The following is a 16,488-nucleotide window of genomic DNA, read 5'->3' as shown; positions in this document are numbered from 1 at the left end:
GTAATGAGCACATGTGGAACACAGTGTAGCATTTAGCTAAGAAGGGAATTAGATGTTATCAACGAGTGAGTGAGTGAGTGAGTGAGTTTTCTTTTACTCCGCACCCAGCTATATTCCAGCTATATGTTGGCGGTCTGTAACTAATCGAGTATGGACCAGACAATCCAGTGACCAAAACATGAGCATCGATCTGTGCAATTGGGAACCAATGACATGTGTCAACCAAGTCAGCGAGTCTGATCACCCACAAGCATAGTCGCCTTTTATGGCAATCAGTGGGTTGCTGAAGGCCTATTCTACCCCGGGACCATCACGGGTCTGATATCAACGAATCAACGATAGTAGTACGGAATTTCGTGAAGATTTGACAATCATTCATGTAACCAAAGAGGCTTTATACCCCAAAGGTGTCTGAAAGGAGTCTGGGGATTAAGTAAATGTTGTCAATATTCCAGCAATCTAACCGCGACACCAGAAATGGGTTTCACATATATCACACATATGAATAATCGAACCCGGACCTTAGCCGTGACGAGCGGACGTTGTAACTACGATGCTGTCCCACCGTCACGCGCTACTAAGGAGGGTGGTCGACAGCATGACCTTAATGCCCCCTTGTCATCCCAAGGTATGTGGAACAGGGAAAAGTCATGAATATTGCATTTTGAGGATGTCGTACTGTGTTGTTTTTGTGTGTTGTTTTACGCCGCACTCAGATATATTCCAACTTTATGGCCCGTAAATAAGCCTGTAAATAAGCCTTTAAATAAGCCTGTATCAAATAACCAAGTGATCAGCCAGATGAGCGTCGATGTACGTTTTTGGAATATGATGTCATTTGTCAACCAAATCAGCGGACCCGACATTCGAACTTGTTAGTCGCCTCTCATGGTTGTTGAAAATCACTCCTCATTCGGAACTCGCTGGTGGGTTGTTGTATTGTTTTGGACGTTGTTTTCTTGAAGGACACGCGCCTTGCAAACTGGACAATTAAAGATGTTAGTATCGTACTGTCCGAACAGAATAAGGCGCGATCAATCACGAGGATACGACGTCACACAATATCTCATCCACCGCCTAGTCTGTAGCGTGATATCTCAGATTGACATTGGCTTGACCTTCTTTTAGACGTCTATCAAGGAATTTCAGAATGAATGAGGACTCGTCTGACACGTGGCCAGCGAAGATGTCCAAGTTTTGGGGTTGTGTAAACAAAGATTGTCTTTTGGCCTTACGGTCATTAGCCTGTCTCACATTCCCTGAACCAAATCATATCCCTACTGACCAGCCTCCCTGGCATGCTGAAGCCTTAAATGAGGGAAGTCCAGTCGCAGGTTCCGAATATCTGATATCATTGTGGCTCCTGATCAGTCTCATGGGGTGCATTTTTTACTACAAAAATTAGATATATTCACAGATTAAGCGTAACAGTCCATAAGGCGATTTCCAAGGGCCGACAGAAGTGGCTATAGAGAATGGGGGTGACCTTCATTGAAATATTGTCAAATTGTGTGTTAATGCAAACAGTCCACAGAGACGTCGCAACGTTAGTTCCAGCAACGCTTTTCACGCCTAAGACGCGAGTTCGATTCTCCACGTGGGTACAATGGTTGTGCCCTTTTCCGATATCCTCCGATGTGGAATTGCTGTAATATTGGTAGAAACGGCGTATAACTAAATTCACTCACGTCACCAGACGAAAGAGCAACAATTTGCTACGAATCGTCGTGATGAAAAAACAAATATAAAACCCCAACTTGTTATCTATAAAACCTGCCACGCATTGATAAATTTTCATATTTTCAAAATTGATATAAACGCCGACATCCAGATAACGTGTTCCTGTTTGTTATTTTTTGTGGGATGGGGAGCGGTTTGGCTCAGAGGTGTGGAACTGATGCTAAAGGTGTTAGAGTCTCACTGTCATAAACAATATTTGTTTTTTTTACCAAAATAATTACGAAACCTTCACTCCACCACATCCGTTTTTGTGCCAGCTAGTATTGCTGTTCGTCAGTAAGTTTCATTGTTTTAGCCATTCCAGACGCACCGTGCACCGTGATGGCCTACTCAACGTCTAGACGCTGTTATTAACGGTCTGTGTGATATTGAGGAAAGGTGTCTACTTGATTACAGTAATCACTTATTCCTAGCTTTGACTTGTCGCTAAAACGTGAGTTAGCAGACGGGTTATTTGTGTCTGCAATGACATGGGTCGAGTTTCTGGGGTAACAAGCCCAGCCTCACTTTAACTCTACGTCTATCCAACGTGAATGATTCGAGCCTTTTAAAACACGTTTGCAGGATAATTAAACGCGTGACCATCATGACAAAGGATATCGTGACATGTCGTGCGTGACAACATGTCCCAAATAAACAACTGACATTATGACGCGGTGATCCGATTGGATTGGGTTTGCAATGCGGCGTAGCTGTTTTAAATTAAAAAAAATCACGTTTTTGCCTAATGAAAACATGTGTCATGGAAAAATCAGCCAATCATTTCCTTAACTTTATGTTGGCCTATAGTACGAAATTATATATTTCACTTAGTTGTGTTTCCATTATGGGTTTTTTGAGTGTATTCGTGGTTTTCCCTAAGATCTGGATCATGCAGGTTTGGAAATGCAGGTTTGTAAATGTGCAGCTTGCTACAAATGTCGTCAGCGCGATTGAGCATCTTGGAGGCGGATACTAGGCATTCTGAAGATGTAGGATAGATGATGGACACACATAGGTTTTCAGCTAGTACTATATGCCTTCAGACATCGCTATGATAACCGATATGTGACACCCGCAACCGATGGGCAACCGACGCTCAGTTTCCAGTCATCTAAACCAAAACATTTTGCACAATCCTTCACTTTTATCCCTCACCGCTCTGTCCTGTCTCGACTAAAGGTTTCAGTAACCAGTATCGTCACAGGGCTACTTTGACATTACATTGATGGATGCTTGTTTCTTATCAGGTAGTGTTCAATACAGATATGCGACCACTACCGGAGTGCGTGAGTCAGATCTAAGCCGCTTTCAGCAACATTCGAGTATATACCACAGAGGTGAAAACCAGAAACTGAACTTCACACACTATAGTCATGTGGGAACAGAGCATAGGAGAGCAGAGCAGAGCAGAGCAGAGCAGAGCAGAGCAGAGCAGAGCAGAGCAGAGCAGAGCAGAGCTTCATTGCTGTTCCGGCCGTAAGACAGTGCTTTGTCAACCTTGTTCAGAGTGAGTGCAATACGAGATGACTCCTTTCTTTTTCGTGATATCAGAAACAGTCGCTTGATGTAGTGTAATTACTACAAGTAGTGAATGTTGAACGTCAATAAATTCAAGAATACATAACCAGAGTATAGAAAACTCCCCATATTGGTACATCCAAATAACCCTTCAGTCGTGATTTTAGGACCATCATTAAACCCTCGGCATTCATTTCCGAATGGCGCACGAGCCTTATGTTTACGCAGCTTGACACTTCCCTCCTCTAAGTATCGGACTGTATGCAAAACAGGAGCTACGGTAAGCGTGATTTATTGCTGCAGTTCCTGAGACGGCCTCGTTATACGGTTTAAATTGACAATTTTCTTTTTATCCATTCGCCAAGACCATTCCCTCGGTCACGAGAAAGACAAATTCCATTAACCCGCACGCTGACGGAGCCCCGGAGAAATGAATAGCACCCCTCAACATAAAATACACGTAATAAATAAATATTAATGTAGCTGTGCTTCCTAACATCATCTTGTATTTATGTAATAATTTGGACATTGACTTTTATACCAGGAATAAGGTCCCGTTTCTTCACACGGTATGCGTATTTCTGTAAAGGTTATGGTGCGATAGACGATGCGCTGCGAGAAAGACCCGGAGCTATATATCAATTTGCTAGAGGAAAATGACAAATAGAACAGATAGAACAGATAGAACAAATGGAACAAATAGAACAGATAGAACAAATAGAACAGATAGAACAAATAGAACAGATAGAACAAATAGATCAGATAGAACAAATAGAACAAATAGAACAAATAGAACAAATACATCAGACAAAACAAATAGAACAGATAGAACAGGGGAATATTTTTTTCTCCTGTGTCACTTAAACAGAAAGCTGACCTTACTTGTACACAGATGAGACGTCTTGGTCTACTCTTCATGTTGGACATACACCGTAATGCCATTCGGTCGTTTACAAGGATCAGCTGGATATGTCGATACTTGCATTTTGTCTTTGGAAAGTAGGTTTATGTAGACCTGCCTTCACTTATTTACCAAGCGGTAATTCTATCCAACAGCATGTGTGCCCGACGTAGTTTTACCTACATCATTTTCTCGCTCAACGAGTGATGTTCAGTGTCCCTTAATTCTTAAGCATTTATCGGATGAGTAAGTGCATTTCTCGTCTCCCAAGAGGTAATGTTACATTAGTCTGTTTAGCACCTGAGATTTGCAATTAGGCCCAAATTATTCCGACAATTTATCGTCATCGACTAGGTTATTGCAAATTTGTGTAATTTTGTGAAGCGGGCGGTTCAGTTGTCTCCAGTTATCTGTGTGGCGATTTTCCAATAACCCAGCCTAACTGGTTGAGGAAGAAGAGATGTGTGTTGGAGTGTCCTTGCTGGACACCGTTGCTTCATTTGGTAGGTTATGTAATGTGTTCTTTAATAGTGAGTCAGTATGGTTTTACGTCGTTTTCAGCAACATTCCAGCAATGTTCCAGCAATATCCATGTACCCATGTGCGGAATCGAACTCGGGCCTTCGACGTGACGAACGAACGCTTTAACCACTAGGCTACCCCATCGCTTTTATTGTCTTAACAAACTCCGCCGCCAGTTTCATTCGCTCGTACATTCACATTTTAACACACACACATACATTAATAAACTGTAGGCATATATTGCATAAACTAACTGTCATGGTGACATGGCACGTATTATCATGTGACGCACAAGCCACCAGATGTTCACAGCCGCCAGCTTTCTCATTACTGTAAAGGTTTAATGTGATAGCTGTTTGTGCATATGTGAATATATTCTGGCCTGTATGTTTCATGCATAAAATATAAATCAATGGTTTTCATAAGGAACCGTTTTCTATGGAGGATACATATTCATAAAACTTATTTCTGGATTGCTTGACAAATTTCAGAATAATCATTGATGCGTTTTTAAATTCGTTGTGTATTACGGATGAGAGCGTAACTGATATGCCAAATGTCAAAGACTGGTTTAATTGCATTCTCTTTTGCTGCAACAAGATACATTTTGTCCCTGTTCCACAAAACACATTTATAAAACGTAAACACATTGACTTTTAAATCTACAAAGATGTAAAATAGAAAGTGAAATTGTAAACGGGTTGTATAGGTTCTCGTGACGCGTAAATGTCAAATGCGTTAACGGATATACATTTCAAATTGATATTAAAATGGCATTTTGTCTATAAATGTTTACAGTCAGTGTATTCTACATCATCTTTGTCATGTTTTGCACGGAGCAAGGTTAATCGTTGCACTTCATGATACGTCTTTCCTTCAGTTTGATTTATGATTTACAGTTACGGTTTTACGGTACACACATGGAAGCATAAATGCCCCCCGAGGTTCACCTTAGTGCATACTGAATGACATTCGAGATTAAAGTGCAGGTTAAAAATATGAATAACATTTCAAGATCGGAAACAGATGTTGCAATTTATCAGTTTTTAGGCATCAGAATAGAATTAAGCCTTTGAACACTATTTGAAACGTGAATGATCGTAATAGAAACGGTTAAGTGCTTTCGCTCGTATGCTATATTGCTGGCACATCAAACACACTGTCAAAGATTCAAGTCGAGATTACCCAAATCTTCTTCATCTACTATTACTTAAATTGCTCATCGTCGCTATTTATTTTATATATATTTCACAGATAGATAATTTTCCATGAAGTCTTTTCTGTAGCCTCAAGTATTAGCCTAATCTTTTATCACTCGATAACTTCAAAGAAATACCAGTTTCAGCGTTAATGTAATATGTATTGATTGCGCTATTTTTGCGAGCCTGATGTCGATCGATGGGGGGTTACATATGGCATGTTGGAAATTTGAGTATTCTCACTGATCGACTCTTAACATTTTTTTATATTCGCGTATGAATACACATGTCAAATATAACTCATGTCCCTCCGGGGATTAGACGCACCTGGATGTATAGTTTATGAGGCGGGTGTAACACTAGTGTGAAATCTGCCAGTTCATACCTCCATTGTTAGTGAAGGGACCCGTGGAAGTCCGGGGTAGAATAGGCCTTCAGTAACCCGTGCTTGCCATAAAACGCGACGCTTGTAAGAGGCGACTATCGGGATCGGGTAGTCAGGCTCTCTTACTTGGTTGATACATGTCACTGGTTTCCAGTTGCGCAGATCGATGATCACACTGTTGGTCACAGGACTCTCTGCTCCAGACTCGATTATTTACAGACCGTCGCCATATAGCTGAAATATTGCTGAGTGCGGAGTAAAACTAAACTCACTCACTTTGTGTTGGGTATATTTCGTGCCTCAGTCTGAGAATGTGGGTTGAAACCCAATATGGGGCTCCATTTGCAACCCATGATCTGTAATCTCAAATATCACGTTTATATATATACCTAACCCACGTCAATTCTCCCAGTTAACAGTTACTCTCAAAACAATAATGCAGGGTGGTTTGTTAGCCTAGTTGTTTAAGATCGTAAGATCGTAAAATCGTAAGATCCTCCCGCATACTTTGGGATGCTGTGGTATGCAGACGTGTGGTTCGAAACCCATCTTGCATTGAATTATTTTGTTGATATCGGTACCATTTATAAACGACTGGTGTTGGTATACTGGTGTCAATTGAGGTAACGTGCAACGGCAGACTGAGAGATTCTTGAAAGATTTGAGACTCCCCAGCCGCCAGACGCCCAATGGCCATGCTTCCACTTACAGCAAAGAGTCGTGGCATTAGGACATTCTTCCAGTTTGTAACAGATGCTGATGACAGCCTAGAAACCAAAACGGTCTTGTACAGGCCAGGTCCCCGTTCACGATTCCTCATAACCGCAATATTGCAAGGCACTTTCTCTCACTTTTACATGGCACTCCCCAATGTAAATGTCCATTAAGGTGTGTTTATGAGCTGTGCATACGTTCCATACACACGGGGATCCGTCATTACAGAGGCGAAATTACAACAAGCAAACGCTAATTTTGGAACATATTTGAAATTTCATACAACAATATCACTTATGCGTTTCTTATTTGGAAGAGCATAGCAAGGACAACAAGAACTCGCATTCAGTGAGGACACGGACCTGACACTGCCATCTATTTTGGCCGCCTCTTCCGACAATACAAGGTTTCTGGTATCATTCTTCAAGGCCTCGGTGTCCATAAGTGTCCCTTCTTAATAGACGGTACCAATGACGCCCCCCTCTCACCTCGCCCCTCTCTTTGCGGTCTCTCCCTTGCCTCTGTCTCTGCTCCGTCCTTTCCTTCGCCCAGTCTTCCAATTTTCCCTCTCCCAATTAGGCAATTAGATTCATAGCGAACCCTTGTGTGATGACCTCCTAAGAAGTAAGATCGAAAACCGTAAGACTGATACGTCCGCGGTAAGGTTCTCTCGCTGTTATTAGAACATGCGCACTGTCAGATCCAGGATGCTCTCAGTGAACGTTGCGGACTTCTTGATGAATGTGATCAGACTACATCCTGCTTGATTTAAGAAAATCATTCTCTGCTCGATTAATGACTTCTGTCAATGGTAAACATCAATCAAGAGCAGTACGGGATGCGCCGTCACTGGGTACAGAAGGAGACGGCCGGATGCAGACGGCAGAATACGAATTCATCTGATTGATGACAATAGTAACTGTTATATAGCATGGCTAGTACTATACCGCGTCGTTTCGTCTCAGGGCGGCGAGGTAGCCAAGTGCTTAAAGCGTCTGTGTATCTCGTCTAAAAACAAGGTTCGATTCCCATATGGGTAAAATGTGAAGCCCATTTCTGGTGTCCCCTGCCGTGATAATAATTAATAAAAGCGGCTTAACACTCACTCACTCACTCACTCACTCACTCACTCACTCGTCTCCTCATCAAACATTCGGTTTGTATATTTGTTCGCTGTGGATTATTGTGTATTGGTAATTTTACAACTAGTTTCTGAAATGAACGTATTTAAAAAAAAGGGCTCATAGTAAAACAAAATAAAATATAATGAAAGGAAGCCCTGAGGCCTTCTACATTTTCAGTTTCTGAAGCTATGGAATTCTAGCCACATTCATTGACTTTCTTGCTCTATTTATATATTTGGTTACATTACATTTTAAAGACTGATTTTTTTATTTGTTTTATTTTTGTTATTTAAGATTGTGTGCGTGAAATGGTGAATCTGGATCCAACGACACTTTGATCTAAAACTAAAACTAAATCATCGTTGCAGAATAGTTCAATCGAGAAGGAAAATGAGAAATATCAAAGTCAGACAAACGGCGATAGATGGCTCCGTAAAACTGTTTCCTTCTCATTTAAGACTGAGCCATATTGCTGAACGTGAATATAAGTACAGCCGTCAAGTTATTTTTAGCATGGCCTGACTGTTAACCTTGTTTCTTGACGTCATCAGTGGAATGTTGACTTGCATCAGTGAGGGGGAACACTGTAGAAGGGGGATGTGGTACCGGTTGGCAGAATACGGCCAGCCTTTCGTGAACATCATTTATCATCATTTCATGGTGTCGTAATTTTAGAAAATATACCCAGATCGTTATGTCAGTCAAAATCTTACAAAGGGTTGTTGTTAAGACAACATGCGTACGGAATGTGATGTGTTGATTTTATAAACCTTTCAAAAACATCGAAGACGGTATTGGATTTACATGATTGGTTAAAAGTTAATGATGAAGCCAGGGAGGAGGCAGAGTGAGTGAGTGAGTGAGATAAGTTTTACACCGCACTCAGCAATATTTCAGCTATATGGCGGCGGTCTGTAAATAATCGAGTCTGGACCAGACACTCCAGTGATTAACAACATGACCATCGATCTGCGTAATTGGGGACCGATGACAGTATATTCCATTGCCGCTAAATTTTTCATCTATGTGGACATACATTATCTATTCTGTAATCTATCATCCTGTTTAATGGATCGAGCTATGCAGTATAATTTTTTTGGCAATTTTATGATGGTGAGGCATTGTTAAGATAAGCAATGTTGTTGAGCCAACCTCGAACGTCGTAATGGGTAACGTGGCGATATCGATTTTGCATTAAGAAGTTAGGCTCTCTGACTAAGATGACACATGACACCGGTTCCTCTTTTCGTAGGTCTATGCTCATTCTGTTGATCACTAGATTGTCTGATCCAGACTTGATTATTTAGAAATTGCCATCTCATAGCTGGAATATTGCTGAGTGCGGCGTAAAACTAAACCCACTCACAGTACTGAAAAGGTCATATTTCACCATGTCGCAGACATTGGTACCATTCACTCCTGAATTTGTTAAACGTGCTGGTCACTAAAGGAATGTGGCAGGAATAAAGTTTAATCGCGGCGTAAAATTATAGTTATAAGTTTTCATTACTTCAGATCTTAAGATGCTGTTAAACCGACCTGCAGTCCTGACGTCATAATACCCGTTTGCCTGTATCTATTTGACTAAGATAGTACGGCTTTGCACTGCTTTCAGCTATATGCCAGAGGAGGCACTGGAAACAGCTGGGTTAACAAACAATTTGTACTAACGCGAGTGCGGGACTGAGTTTAGTTTTACGCAGGTGACACAAGACATTTTCTTCACACACTGTAGCGATGTGGAGAATCGAACCGGCGTATTCGTCTTGAACGAACGCTTTAACCACTTGGCAACTTGTGGCATTGAACCTGGATATATGGCGTGACTATAGCGCGCTGTACCCGTTAAGCTCCCGCCATTTATTACGCTGAAAACAAGTGAGAGTACTTATAACCGAAAAACCTGCAAACACTCGAGTGTAAATCAACCAAACTGAAGGACGTTTGTCGTTGACCCACAAGCAGCCATGCCACATCTTATATTATGCATATGTTGACATTCATGCCAGTTGGCTTGCGTGATCAGGACATTGGGCCTATCATCCGGGCATCCTCATCCCACCAAGATGGCGTCAAAAGGGACTACTATTGCTACTCCCGGCTGTCAAACACGTTGTTGCTCACAACTGCTTCTCGAAGCAAAATCGTGTTTGAAATTGATTACGCTGACCGGGTTCAGGGTTCGGATCCAAAACGCTTCGTGACGTTACGACTTGTCGTAGTTCTACATTTTCCGTATACTTACGAATAACGTAATGTTGTGAACTCTTTGTGCATCGGGACCAAGGATCGCTGACGTGGCTTACACGTCACAATATCCACTGCAAAAATGACTTGGTTTCCAGAAACCTGGAAACCATCCGTAATGTGGAAAATTGCGGAATCCAGTTGGTTTCCATTCTCTGAAACTCACTAACTGAGTTTCCAAGTAGATTCCGTTTTGGAAATGTGATTTTGGTATTTCTGTAAATGGAAACCAAAATGAAACTAAGTTCGGGGGTTTCTTGTTGGTTTCCATACCTGGAATTTGCAACTCTCAGATCTCACTAAATGGAAACCAACATAAAAGTAGAAAATGTAGTTTCATGTTGGTTTCCATTGCGCGGTTTTGAACTAAGTAACATAAAATGTGTAATTGTTTACCATCCTGACATCCAGTTGGTGTCCATTCAGTATCCATCTGAATGTGCCTGGGGAAGGAATAGTAGATTCGGTTCTTTGCTTAGATGAACAAGACAACAAAAGTAAATTGTTGACGCATCATTCTGTGGATATCACAATATTAAATATGGCTTCAAACTGATGATACAAGAACAAACTATACACCTTTTTCCTTCACATTCTTGTTTATTCGTAATGTAATGAAGCATCATATTCCAACTACCATGCACACAAACTTCACAATAACCGCACTAAACATGCAAATGGTGCTAGGCACACTTAGTTCCGTTTCTCTAGATTGGGATGAATGGGGCAAGTCCAGGTTTCGGTTGTCTGCTTTGTCAAATTGAGGATCAGACGCTTTCTTTATCTGAAAAGAAATAATAAAACAGTGATATCTATATACAAGAATAAAAGGTGAGTTGACTCTGCATAGAAACATTGCTCAAACTTTTATTATATATTAAATATAACTTATTGGATTATTGGTGTACGGGCTTGTATTCCTTTCAGTAAATATATTGTATAAAAATAAATAAAATTAAAGCCACTTTAGCAATAGTTCAGATATATATTAATAATTAAAAGGTAAATGATGCAATATATATAAAAAAACAGGCTATAGATTGCCAACTCCTGAGAATGTGAAAGAGTATAAGCATTTAGGAAGATTAGTATAAGTCATTAAAACAATTGTCAGTTCGGTACTTACATGATGATATTTATGCAGAATATACGTGAATTATACAATAAACTGAGGCAGTGCGGTAAAGTTTAGCGTTAAAAGCATTTATAGTTGGCATACTGTGACACTGAGTTCAAATACTTGACAACTAATCAGTGTCAGGTCATTAGTGTGTCGGGGTTCGTGTGTCGGCTTCACTGGGGCAGTCCCCACTTAACAGGCTCCTATTATCAAAATTAGCTACCTGTAAAAACAATAGAACTTACCTGAGTCAGGTGTTGACAGACAAACCCGGAAGTTATGAACCGGTAATCCATGGGCACGCTAACTCGTGACATTTTATGAAAGCAACAGTTTTATGTACTGAAGTGGTCGTTTTCAGTCTTTGTCTTAAAATCACATCCAAATTGGGTCAGAGAAGGATTTCGTGCCTGCCAATCGAAAAAGGATCAGGTATTTCTTATTACCCACAATGCCCCTACGCACAGTTGCCGCCATTTTGTCACTTGATCCCAAGTTGTTTGAGACGACTATTTTGAAAGCAGTTCTCACCCGGTATGTCCAGTAACGACGACAAGGAAGTCAACACAGTGCAGTATTCCTACGTTTGCCCGTGTTATCTGATTCAAGAGACTGGCAATGACATTTACAATGGAAGCTTCTGAGATTCGGATACGTGAAAAATTGAGAACAGCAGCAGTCGTCGATCGCCGCGGGAGAAAAGGAACATTCCACGATCTGGTCAGGTACAGTGTTATTTTCTTGAAATAAGCAATAGCACATGTTATTCGTAATGTTTAACGTAAATAAGTAACTACTACAATACATATGAAATTTTAGACTTGATGGACCTCGGTAAACAAATGCGTGTCGAATTCTTAGCAAGAGGGATGTATGGCTTCCTTCACTCAGCACTCGGTTAATTCAAGAACTCAATATTACTGTGATTTGGATCAGCTCACACACGATTAAAATGGTTCAATGTGTTAATGAATTATCTTTGCAAGAAAAAAATAAATCAAAAACATCTCTGGTATATTATTGCTAATGTGCTTGTTACGACTTTTCATATTGCTTTTGATATTTGCACGTTTGAAAACAATGTAGTCGGGAATAGTGTGTCATTTTGCATTTTTAGGTTAGGCATTCTCTGACCAGATTTGGTGCATTGTTTGAGGAAATTTCAAAATTGAAATTTCACAATGTTTTCAAACTAATATTGAAGAGTTTTATATTATTGATTTATGATTTAATTTAGATTTGCCATCTGATGTAAGTAGTGTCATGCTTATCATATCAAGATTTAACGAACTCTGAATGAAGAAATGTGGATTGTGTTAGTCCCACAGAAAAGGTTATGAAGAGTATATAAAGAACATATGGGTATACAATGATGGATTGCCAACCCAAAATATTATATGAATTTGCTGACCTGGATTCTTTTCATCTAGCATATTCTACGCTTTGCAAATTGATATTTATTCTTTTTATTCGACACTTTATTGTTTTCAAGAGTGCAATATGACAAGTTCCTGACTTTTTTTAATCGATGCATTTCTACGTTTCCAGCATAAAGGAGGGCAGTGTTGGAAAAACTGAAGACTGTCTGGACCAGTCTGGACCAACTAATTTTGACATACAAAAGGTATGTATAACCTGAACCATCCAGTACATAATGCACATACAACATAACCAAATAATGTAAATCCTAGGAATCAGTAAAAACGCATAGCGCATGTCACTATTCTTGTAACCTCCAACTGGAAACATGTTTCACTTATAGTTATGCATCATGCACATGTCTCCTTTCAGAAGCTTTTTGGTTGGTTTGGATGAACAAGATGGATCACTTATGAAGTTGTGGGGAAAACAGAGGCCCAAGGCTTGCATGCAAAGAACGGCAAAAAGTTCAGAGTAAGTAAACGTATTCTAGTCATTTGACATCTTGCAGAGATTAAAAAAATTTTAAGGAAACCTTTAAAATATCAAGTTAATTTGGATTCTTTCTATGTACATTCAAGGAATTTCAAAATGAACACTGTTTAAAATGTGCAATTTATCCTTTGAAAAATACAGCTTAAAAAGTTTTAAATATTATGCAGCACATTATGCTGCAGCGTATGGTTGTGACCCCATATTCATAGCTTGTCTGCCTGAATGACTCCACATTATTGGTAAAGAAAACATGTCTTTTCACAATCACGGATAAATCGTAGTTCTATACTCAAATTGTGCATTGTAAGTAACATTCAGAAAATAAATTATGGCTTTCAAAGACGAATTTCTTCATGTCTCCGCACTCTATCATATATCAATAAGATGTTCTGCGATTGAAACTTTTGATGTCAAATGCTCAGTTTATACTTTTTGATCTCTTCGCTTATCGGACATGGGGGTTCAGTGTATTTCACCTCAAGCAATGTTTGACAGTTTTCTTTTCTCTAGCCATGGATATCGAAGACTAATGCTTGTTTGTACTGATAGTTTGTTTTCTAAATTTCAGAAGCTGGAAAGCAGGAAGGCTGTGAAACGATTGACTGGCCGGAGGAGAAGAAGCACACAGTTCTTCCTCTCTTGGGGAAAGAGCTAACATTTTTCAAACTAGGAATATTCCGAATATTATTTGTTTACAAACATATTGTTGAATATAAATAAACTTTTAATGAATTTGTGTTTTATTCTGTTGTTTGTCATCCTGAAGCCTTTTACCATTATGCAATTGTATAAAATACCTGATTTGCTACATGTGAGATATGAAACAACATCTTTTCCGGAGGACCGGGTAAAGGGCCGACACGAGCAAGTTTCAGTTCATGGAAACTAGGTATTAAACTAGGTTGGAAACTACAACACGGAAACCAGGTTGAAACCTGCAATAAACTCCTACATGGAAACCAGGTTGAAACCTGCAATAAACTCATACATGGAAACCAGGTTGAAACCTACAATAAACTCATACATGGAAACCAGGTTGAAACCTACAATAAACTCGTACATGGAAACCAACTGGATCCCGCTTGGAGGAGTGGGTAATGAAACGAACTGGAAACCATCCTGAAATGGTGCAGTTTCAGTTGCATGGAAACCACAATGAAACTATAGGAAATTCCCTGGAAACCAACTGGAAATGTTGGTTTCCATGACGTTTCTTCTCGGTTTCAGTGTTCCGGAAACCAGCTTATTCTTGCTGTGATCCCAGTTGTGTAGAGCATTGTTAATGAAGTTGATCACCGATTGTAGATGGAATATTGCTGAGTCCGACGTTGAACACCAACATCATAACACAGATTATTCAGGAGTATCAGACATCCAGGTTTGACAGCACGCCAATATTTGATTTACCCATGGTCAAGCATGTCCTGCCTGACTGTTTTGAGTTTTTCATCACAAGTAACTATTTCAATGTAAAACTAACGAAGGATTTTTTAAAATTATCTCACACCTCATTTAATCCATGTTTTTAATAAGACATTGCGTTAGCTGATAAATTGTGATATGCATAGATAGATGATTTTAATACTGCCAGAGTTAAAGCTGCAGTTTCTGATCAGGGGCTGTATCCACGAAGGTGGTTAAAGTATTCACTACAAAAATAAGCTGGTTTCCGGAACACTGAAACTGAGAAGAAACGTCACGGAAACCAACATTTCCAGTTGGTATCCAAGGAATTTCCTAAAGTTTCATTGTGGTTTCCTTGCAACTGCACCATTTCAGGATGGTTTCCAGTTCGTTTCATTACCCAATCCTCCAAGGTTTCTGTGTTTGTAATTTACTGTTGGTTTCCATGAAACCTGAAACTGAATTTTGCACCATTTCCAGCTGGTTTCCAGTGCGATTCTCTACCCACTAATCCATGGAGGATCCAGCTGGTTTCCATGTATGAGTTTATTGAAAGTTTCAACCTGGTTTCCATGCATCAGTTTATTGTAGGTTTCAACCCGGTTTCCATGCTGTAGTTTCCAACCTAGTTTCTAACCTAGTTTCCAGTCTTGTTTCCAACCTAGTCTCCAACCTAGTTTCCAATCTAGTTTACAATCTAGTTTATAATCTAGTTTCCATGAACTGAAACTTGCTCATGCCGGTCCCTTACCTGCTCCTCCGGAGAAGAGGTAATTTCACATGGAGCAAATCAAGTATTTTATACAGTTGCATTAAGGTAAAAAGCTTCAGGATGACAAATAATAGAATTAAACAGAAATTCATTAAACGTTTCTTTATATTCAACAATCTGTTTGTAAACAAATAATATTTGGAATATTCAAATTAGTAAATGAAATAAAAACAAAGGAATAATATAGCAATGCGTATAGAATGTTTTCTTAAACACATCGATGTAGATCAACCGATATCACTTGGCTTCCTAGTTTGAGAAATGTTAGCTCTTTCCCCAAGAGAGGAAGAACTTTCTGCTTCTCCTCCGGCCAGTCAATCGTTTCACAGCCTTCCCGCTTTCCAGCTTCTGAAATTTAGAAAACAAAGTATCAATACGAACACGCATTCGTCAATAATATCCATGGCTAGAGAAAAGAAAACTGTCCAGTATTACTTGAGGTGAAATAAACTGAACCCCTGTCTACTAAGCGAGGAGCTCAGAGAGTATAAACTGAGCGTTTGACCTCCAAAGTGACAAAAGGTTCAATCGCAGAACACCTTATTGACATTTGATTGAGGGCAGAGACACGAAGAATTCTCCTTTGAAAGCTATAGTTTATTTTCTGAATATTACTTACAATATGCGTATATATTACGTGTATAGAACTACGAATTATCCGTTATTGTTAAAAGAAATGTTTTCTTAACCAACAACGTGGAGTCATTGTGGCAGACATTCTGACAACTTTTAAAAAGTTTCCTTTAAATTCATAATCTGTTGTAATAAGTGTACAAGCATTGGGCCGCTGCTTTCCCCACAACTTCATAAGTGATCCATCTTGTTCATCCAAACCCGTCAAAAAGCTTCTGAAAGGAGACCTGTGCATGATGCATAACTATAAGTGGAACATGTTTCCAGTTGCAGGTTACAAGAATAGTGATTGTGGCGTGCATTTTTACCGACT

General features: G+C 39.7%; 1 long non-coding RNA gene across 1 annotated transcript; it reads left to right on the top strand.

Moving 5' to 3' along the window:
• Nucleotides 1-11,797: 11,797 nt before the first annotated feature.
• Nucleotides 11,798-14,100, top strand: LOC137269854 (uncharacterized). The gene is made up of 4 exons (XR_010955072.1): nucleotides 11,798-12,177; nucleotides 13,001-13,076; nucleotides 13,244-13,345; nucleotides 13,935-14,100. It is a non-coding gene; the product is annotated as an uncharacterized lncRNA (long non-coding RNA).
• Nucleotides 14,101-16,488: the final 2,388 nt, after the last annotated feature.

This window comes from Haliotis asinina, unplaced genomic scaffold (genome assembly GCF_037392515.1).
Source record: "Haliotis asinina isolate JCU_RB_2024 unplaced genomic scaffold, JCU_Hal_asi_v2 scaffold_17, whole genome shotgun sequence".
Taxonomy (NCBI): domain Eukaryota; kingdom Metazoa; phylum Mollusca; class Gastropoda; order Lepetellida; family Haliotidae; genus Haliotis; species Haliotis asinina.
This window is presented reverse-complemented; position numbering and strand designations above follow the sequence as displayed.